Source organism: Macaca fascicularis, chromosome 11, assembly GCF_037993035.2.
Source record: "Macaca fascicularis isolate 582-1 chromosome 11, T2T-MFA8v1.1".
Classification (NCBI taxonomy): Eukaryota; Metazoa; Chordata; class Mammalia; order Primates; family Cercopithecidae; genus Macaca; species Macaca fascicularis.
In genome coordinates, this window is record NC_088385.1 from 7,210,550 (window position 1) to 7,218,279 (window position 7,730).

General features: G+C 52.8%; 1 long non-coding RNA gene across 1 annotated transcript in view; it reads right to left on the bottom strand.

Moving 5' to 3' along the window:
• Positions 1–7,553, bottom strand: part of LOC102133769 (uncharacterized) — a 76,559-nt gene extending 69,006 nt beyond the window's left edge. The window contains exons 1-2 of the long non-coding RNA XR_001483236.3: positions 7,188–7,553; positions 1,142–1,327 (exon numbers count right to left, since the gene is read on the bottom strand). This is a non-coding gene — a long non-coding RNA (uncharacterized lncRNA). The remainder of the gene's footprint in view (positions 1–1,141; positions 1,328–7,187) is intronic.
• Between the last annotated feature and the right edge of the window lie 177 nt (positions 7,554–7,730).

The following is a 7,730-nucleotide window of genomic DNA, read 5'->3' on the forward strand; positions in this document are numbered from 1 at the left end:
CAGCACTTTGGGAGGCCGAGACGGGCGGATCACGAGGTCAGGAGATCGAGACCATCCTGGCTAACACAATGAAACCCCGTCTCCACTAAAAATACAAAAAAATTAGCCGGGCATGGTGGCGGCGCCTGTAGTCCCAGCTACTCGGGAGGCTGAGGCAGGAGAATGGCGTGAACCCGGGAGGCGGAGCTTGCAGTGAGCCAAGATCGCGCCACTGCACTCCAGCCTGGGCGACAGAGCGAGACTCCGCCTCAAAAAAAAAAAAAAAAAAAGGAATGAGACAAGTGAGTTCAAATCCTCACTTTTTTTCTTGCTAACTTTGTCATCTTGAACATGTCATATAACCTCTCTGAGCCTGTTTCCTCCCCTGTGATAGGAGTATGATAGTATCTACCTCACAGGATTTTTGTGAGGATTAAATAAAATAAAACATATAAACTATGTGTCTTGCACATAGTTGTTGCTTTAATAAGCTAGCTCTGGCTGGGCGCGGTGGCTCATGCCTGTAATCTGAGCACTTTGGGAGGCCAAGTCAGGAGGATCCCTTGAGGCCAGGAATTCAAGACAAACCTGGGCAGAGAGGGAGACCCCCTCCTCTACAAAAAATTAAAAATTAGCCAGGTGTGGTGGCACACACCTGTGGTCTCAGCTACTTGGGAGGCTGAGGTGGGAGGATCACTTGAGCCCAGGAGGTTGAGGCTGCAGTGAGCCATGATCGCACCACTGCACTCCAACCTGGATGACAAAGCAAGACCCTGTCTCTTAAAAAGAAAAAAAAAAAAGCTAGCTATCGTTATTATTATAATTATCCAATGATTCCAAAATTTAGTTATTTTATCCTTGTTTTACATACAAGAATGGAGATATAGACAAATCAAATCCAGCCGCCCCCAAAGCCTGATGAAGGGCTTCCCTATGAACAAAGACCTTGGCCTGAGACAGAGATGACTCCAAGCCTCTGAGCCCTGCATGGTGCATTTGTCCTCTAAAAACAACAAACAAACAAGTGCAGGAGCAGTAAGGGAGGCAGAGATCCGTAACTGAGGTCATTTAGGCAGGCAGAAATGATTAACGCAAAATTAAGGTAGAACCCAACACAAACTGGATGCGAAGTCAGAGGCAGACATCTGTCCTACATACTCACAGTGGTCTCCTGTTTGGCAGGTGGCGGCTGGACCAAATGTCCTCTCTAAAGCCTTGTTAGATACAGGAATTGAGCCAGCTCTTCCACATCCTGGCTTTGTGACCTTGGTGAAGCTATTTTACCTCTGAGATTCAGTCTTGCACCAGCTAAGTGGGATGATACCGGTAGCATCTGCCTCTGGCGTTGCTGTAAGGAGAAATGGAATGATATCTTCTGAGCATCTCACCCAGTGCCTGGTGCACAGGGTGGTTCCTCAGACCTTGTCTGCCCGTATGAACCCAAACTCAGAACATAGTCTCTGAAGCAAGGCAAAAGGATCCAGGGTTTCTTTTTTTTTTTGAGACAGAGTCTCGCTCTGTCACCCAGGCTGGAGTGCAGTGGCCGGATCTCAGCTCACTACAAGCTCTGCCTCCCAGGTTTACGCCATTCTCCTGCCTCAGCCTCCCAAATAGCTGGGACTACAGGCGCCCGCCACCTCGCCCGGCTATTTTTTTTGTATTTTTAGTAGAGACGGGGTTTCACCGTGTTAGCCAGGCTGGAGATCCAGGGTTTCTAAACCTGCTAAAATGACTGAAACTGTGGTTCAGTTATCCAAAGAAGGGTTCATGATACAGAGAAGGGTATTCCCCAGAGCACGAGGAAATTAAATTTAAGCTGGAAGTATTTGGGTCAGAGATGAGAAAGAATTTCTGAAAGTCAGGGTTGTCAAATTAAATTAGAAATGATGATTTAAGACTGTTGTGCTGCTAGTGTCTACTCTAAGAGGAGAATACCAGCTCATCTGCCTGGGCTGGGCAAGGTGTGCCATCATGAGATTGGCCCAGACAATCAGCCACCCTGGGCAAATGGGCCTCAAAATACATGTGCCCTAAGTGAGGACTGGCTGTGACCCTGGGCTAAGTGACAAGGGCCACAGAGTTAGTAGAAGTTGGCCATGGGGGAAGGGCTGTTCTAGTTTTGAAGACATTTGCAAGGGTTGACCCAGAGCCTTAAACTGCCTAGGTGCATGTAAGTTTGAGTCATCCTCAGGTGGGATAAACCTGAGAGGACCCAGTGTCAGTGCAGACCTGAGGGAGGAAATCAAATGACCACTGGAAGGAAGGGGCTTGAAGGAAGTGACCCCACCCACTGAGCAGAGCCACTTGAACAAAGGCATTGACCCTGGAAGAAGCATTGATGGAAGTGTTGGGCACAGGCAGGAGCCGTCCGCCAAGGGCATCAGCCTGCGCTTCCGTTTGGGGAGAAATGTTGGACTACAAGACCACTTGGGGCCCATCCGACTCAGGAAGGAAGGCCAGGCCTTGGAGGCTTGTCCGCTCCTGCCCCCAAAGACCAAGACAATGCAATGAGGTTTCATTGCATTTCCAGGGGAGGTCACTAGGGGAGACCATGGCTGTCAGGTACAGTGGGGCAAAGATAGAAGGCCAAGAAATAAAATGGCTCCAGACGTCTTTCACTTTGGATATGCCCTTGTCATTCCCGAAGGCCTGAGCAGCCTGGAAAGAGAGAAAGATGGGGAACATTTCCACAGCTGGGACATTCGGTGCCATGGCCCCAACATCACCTGCTAAGGAACCTGCTGGGACTCCTAAGCCACAAAGACCCTATAGGTCTGGTTAAGATTCCATAGTCCTTGGCTGGGCACGGTCGCTCATGCCTGTAATCCTAGCACTTTGGGAGGCCGAGGCAAGTGGGTCACGAGGTCAAGGGATCAAGACCATCTTGGACAACATGGTGAAACCCCATCTCTACTAAAAATACAAAAAATTAGCTGTGCGTGGTGGGGGGCACCTGTAGTCCCAGCTACTCGGGAGGCTGAGGCAGGAGAATCACTTGAACCCGGGAGGCGGAGGTTGCAGTGAGCCGGGATCGCGCCACCACTGCACTCCGGCCTGGGTGACAGTGCAAGACTCCATCTCAAAAAAAGAAAGAAAGAAAAGAAAAGAAAAGATTCCACAGCTCTCGGTCCAGCCCCTTTTCCTCCTTCTCTACCCAGCCGACTACTACTCATCCCTCAAGTCCCAGCACAAAGCTTGCCTCCTCTAGAAGCCATCCCTGGCTCCCCTATGTAGTAACTGGTCCTTCCAAAGTGTTCCTGCAGCTCCCAGTTTATCCCTTCTATGTCTAACTTCCATATCAATATTCTATTCACCCATCTGTTCATCCAATGTTCTGTTCACTACAGGGCATGTTGGCATGTGCCTGTAGTCCCAGCTACTAAGGAGGCTGAGGTGGGAGGATCACTTGAGCCTTGGAGGTCTAGGCTGCAGAGAGCTGTGGTGGGGCTACTGCACTCCGGTCTGGGTGACAGAGCGAGACCCTGTCTCAAAAAAAGAAAAAAAATTCCATAGCCTCTCTGGGGCTGCATGCCAAGCAGGAATGCCAAACTGAAATTACGGAAGAATGCCAGGTGTCTAAAAAGCAAAGGTGGTTCCTTTGGTCAGGGATGGAGCCGTACAGGCCAGTCCAACTGCAAGTCATTCTGTCTGGGTCCTCTAGCAAGTCAATCCAGTTCAATTCCCAAACACCATGCCAGTCTTGTGTTAGGCTGCCCTATCCCTGCCCTCGGGCATAGGCAGCAATGCTAATATCAACAGTAATAGGCAGAACAAGAGTGCCTTTTAAAGAAACATAGCGGTCAAGGCTGTTGCAACCAGGGAGGAAAGTGATCAGCCTGGCTGCGGGATTATTAGGAAAGGCTTCGTGAAGGAGGCAGTCCTAGGAAAGACCTCGAAGGTTCGTCCTCCTAAGCCACCACCCAGAGATCCTCGACTTGGAAGCTGGGATATTCCCAGGGAGCCAATAGGGTAGACCCTCAGGAGGCCTTTAGGGAAGTCTGCTCTTCAATTTCTTTTTAAACATGCTCTTCCCTCCTCCAGAAATGCCCTTTCTTCCTTCTCAGCCCAACTGACTGCTACTCATCCTTCGAGTCCCAACGCAAAGCTCGCCTCCTCTAGAAGCCATCCCTGGCTCCCCTCTATAGTAACCGGTCCCTCTAAAGTGTTCCCACAGCTCCTGACTTAGTCCTTCTATGTCTAACTTAAATATCAATGTTCTGTGCGTCCATCTGCCTCCCCATTAGTCTGTAAGCCCCTAGAAGTCAGGGCCTCTTATTCTTTTCTATAGTCCTACTGTCTTGCACATTGCCAATAATTGTGGAAGGAATGGAGGAGGGGAGGAAAGAAGAAACTGGAAGCACCAGTTCTGGCCTGAGGCACCAGAGGCTGTGCCCTGTGGCCTGGCCTCCTGGTATTCATCTGCCTCACATGACCTGGCGCCTCCTGCTTGAACCCTCAGTTTCTGCCTCGCTCTGGGCAGGGACAACACAGCTCCCATTAGCTGCCTCCTGTTGCTAGTGCCTGCCAGCCCCTCATTAGCCCAGATGGTCCCCCCACTCCTGCCCTGAGAGATATGGGCTTGGCGGAGGTCGAGGCCTTTCCTGCCTGGTGAGCCCCTTATGCCAACCCCAGGCAGTTATTCTCAGGCTGCTATTGGACAGAAGCATTTGATCTTCAGAACTTTGGCCGTGGACACACACTTTACCATCAGTTATGGGGTCAATTTGGGGACCTAATGAGGAGCATCTTACCTGGGAGAAAGTGAGGGATATGACTCAAGCTAGGCATATGAGGAAAGGCTAGGATAACCAGGAATAAAGAGAAGTATCCAGGTGGCATACTCTGGTCCAAGGACCAGGTGGCCCCCAGCCTCACTTGGCAGAGGCCAAGCCTCCAGCCTCCCAATTCTTTAGATTTCATTCAGCTCCCTGAGAACGCTCCCCTCAGCCTGCCACAGGAGTGTGCTCTCTGCAGCGCAGAAGGGGTCATGGAGGTGGAGACGGTGAGAGTGACAGAGGAGAAGAAACAGAACATGGAGGCCTGCCTCCCAGGCCACACACCCATGCCCCACCACACCTCTGGTTCTAGACTTCAGCTTTCCCTGGGAACCTCTCCTCCCAGGGAGGCTGAAGACAGGCCCTGGGGCAGTGGTGGGTGGAGATTGGACCTCAGAGCCTAGAGGGAAGTGAAAGGGTTTAAACCCCCCCCAACCCACCCGCCCCCCGCCAACCACCTGCCCCCCGCCAACCACCTTCCACTGGGCCAGTCTAGCCAGCTCACCCCAGAGCACTGTAAGCCCAGGCTTGTCTTTGGTGCTCTCTCAGTTTCATCTTCCCTCTTACTCCTCCTTCCCACTCCTTCTGGGAGACACTGGGAGGAGAAGCTAGGGGCCACTGGCACCAGCTGTCTCTGGGGTGTCATTTAATACTGTCCATAATCACCACCTCCTCTCCTGGCTTATTAACTCTTTCCCTCACGGCTACTCTTGTCATCCCTGGACGTCTCTCTAACTCTATCTAGCTCTCACAACACACACACACACACACACACACACACACACAGTGAATGGGAAGAGGGAAGGGCTAGGAACTAGGCATACTCTGGTTTCTTGCCACTGCAGTTCCTTTCCCACCTGACTTCACCCCCAAAAACTGGTCCCACCACCAGCTGGGAGGCAGGAGCAAGAGAGAGGCTGGTTCAAGGATCTGGAAGAACAGAGGACACTTCTGAACCAGCAGAGCAATCACACAACAGCAAGCTCAGAGAAAGAGAATCCCGGAGGGCGGATTTGAGGATGGACACGGGGAATACAAAATTAGAAACCGTCCAAAGACAGAGATTCCTCCTCCAAATGAAATAGAGTCACCAGAGTCCGAGTGAGGACTAGAACACTCTGATCATGTATGTGTTTCATACGCTAGATGGGAAAGGGGAATAGAGACCCTTTCCCCTGGCAACTCAAGGAGATTCTGCTTCTGAAAGTGTTTCCTGAACTTCAGGATGCTCTGAAGAAGTAAGGAGCCGTATCAGTCACTGTTGAGTCCATTGGCAGGAAATAGACCACAGGCAGGGTGAGGGGCTGGGAGCCTCAGACCTGCCACCTGCCCACTACAGGGTCTTGGGTTTCATGGTTGTAAGATTACAATGACCACACATCCACAGGACACTTCTATCTCGAATATCCAGTGCTTCTGTCAGACAAGGTGCCATGATTCCGAGAAGTGAAAAGGTGGGGAAACCGAAGCGGGAGGATCACTTGAGCCCAGGAGTTGGAAACCATGTTGGGCCACGCAGCAAGATACAGTCTCTGTTTTCTTTTTAAAAAATAAATTAAGGCCGGGTGCAGTGGCTCACGCCTGTAATCCCAGCACTTTGGGAGGCCGAGACGGGCGGATCACGAGGTCAGGAGATTGAGACCATCCTGGCTAACACGGTGAAACCCCGTCTCTACTAAAAATACAAAAATTAGCTGGGCGCGGTGGCGGGCGCCTGTAGTCCCAGCAACACAGGAGGCTGAGGCAGGAGAATGGCGTGAACCCGGGAGGTGGAGCTTGCAGTGAGCTGAGATCCGGCCAACTGCACTCCAGCCTGGGCGACAGAGCGAGACTCCGTCTCAAAAAAAAAAAAAAAAAATAATTAATTAATTAAAAAAAATAAATTTAAAAAATGAAAAATAAAGAAAACAAAGTATGGTCCATTCATGCAATGCCCAGTACGTGTCAGTCCTTCCAGAGCATCTTTTTTTTTTTTTTTTTTTTTGAGACAGTTTTGCTCTGTCGCCCAGGCTGGAGTGCAGTGGCACTGTCTCGGCTCACTGCAACCTCCACCTCCCAGGTTCAAGTGATTCTCCCACCTCAGCCTCCCAAGTAGCTGGGACTACAGGTGCCCATCCCCACGCCCAGCTAATTTTTGTATTTTTAGTAGAGTCGGGGTTTCACCATATCGACTAGGCTGGTCTGGAACTGACCTTGTGATCTGCCCGCCTCGGCCTCCCAAAGTATTGGGATCACAGGCCTGAACCACCACACCCGGTCCCATATCATCTATTTTAGCAGCCACTGCAAGGGCTGGGTGACCCTGGTGTAGCCAGGAGTTGGCATATTTGCGCGTGAAGTGGGAGGGTGGAGAAGTGCGGGTCAGGCCTCAGCTGGACACCAGGCCCTATCGCTGCAGCAAAGGCAAAGTCCAGGACAGCCTTCCACCCTTACCTTCCACCAGGCAGGCCAGCCGGCCCTCTGAGAGATAAGGCTCACACTTTGGACTCCACAGCAGCGATGGGACCCCCGCCCCTCCAGCTGGCAGGCGGGCTCCCTGCCTGCTTAGGGGTCTAGGCCGAGGCAGGGGGAGGACGGGAGAGTCGGCCACTGGCCGCGACCAGTAGGAGAGAGGGGTGCCTGCCACAGGTCGTCACCCTCGCCGCCTCCCCCGGCGGCGCCCCGCCCCGCACTCAGCCCTCATTACTGCAGCGCCTCGCGGGGGTCTGGCCCGGAGGCGAGGGCGCGCGGTCCCAGCCCTCCCGCTGGGCCGGCGGGTGTTGAGTTCAGGTGCGACCGAAAAGGGGACAGGAGGGCACTGCCACGGGAGCTGTCCTCGCCAGGGGAGGCGGTGGCTGCGGGAGGGCGGGGGCTGCTCGGTCCCCAGGGTCCCGCCCCTCTGCCCCGAGCGGTGCTGGCGGTAGGGAGGGGCCGGCCCGGTCCCCGCCCTCCTCGCCCGGCCCCGCGCTGCCCGGCTCCGGCGGGCCGCTCGATCCC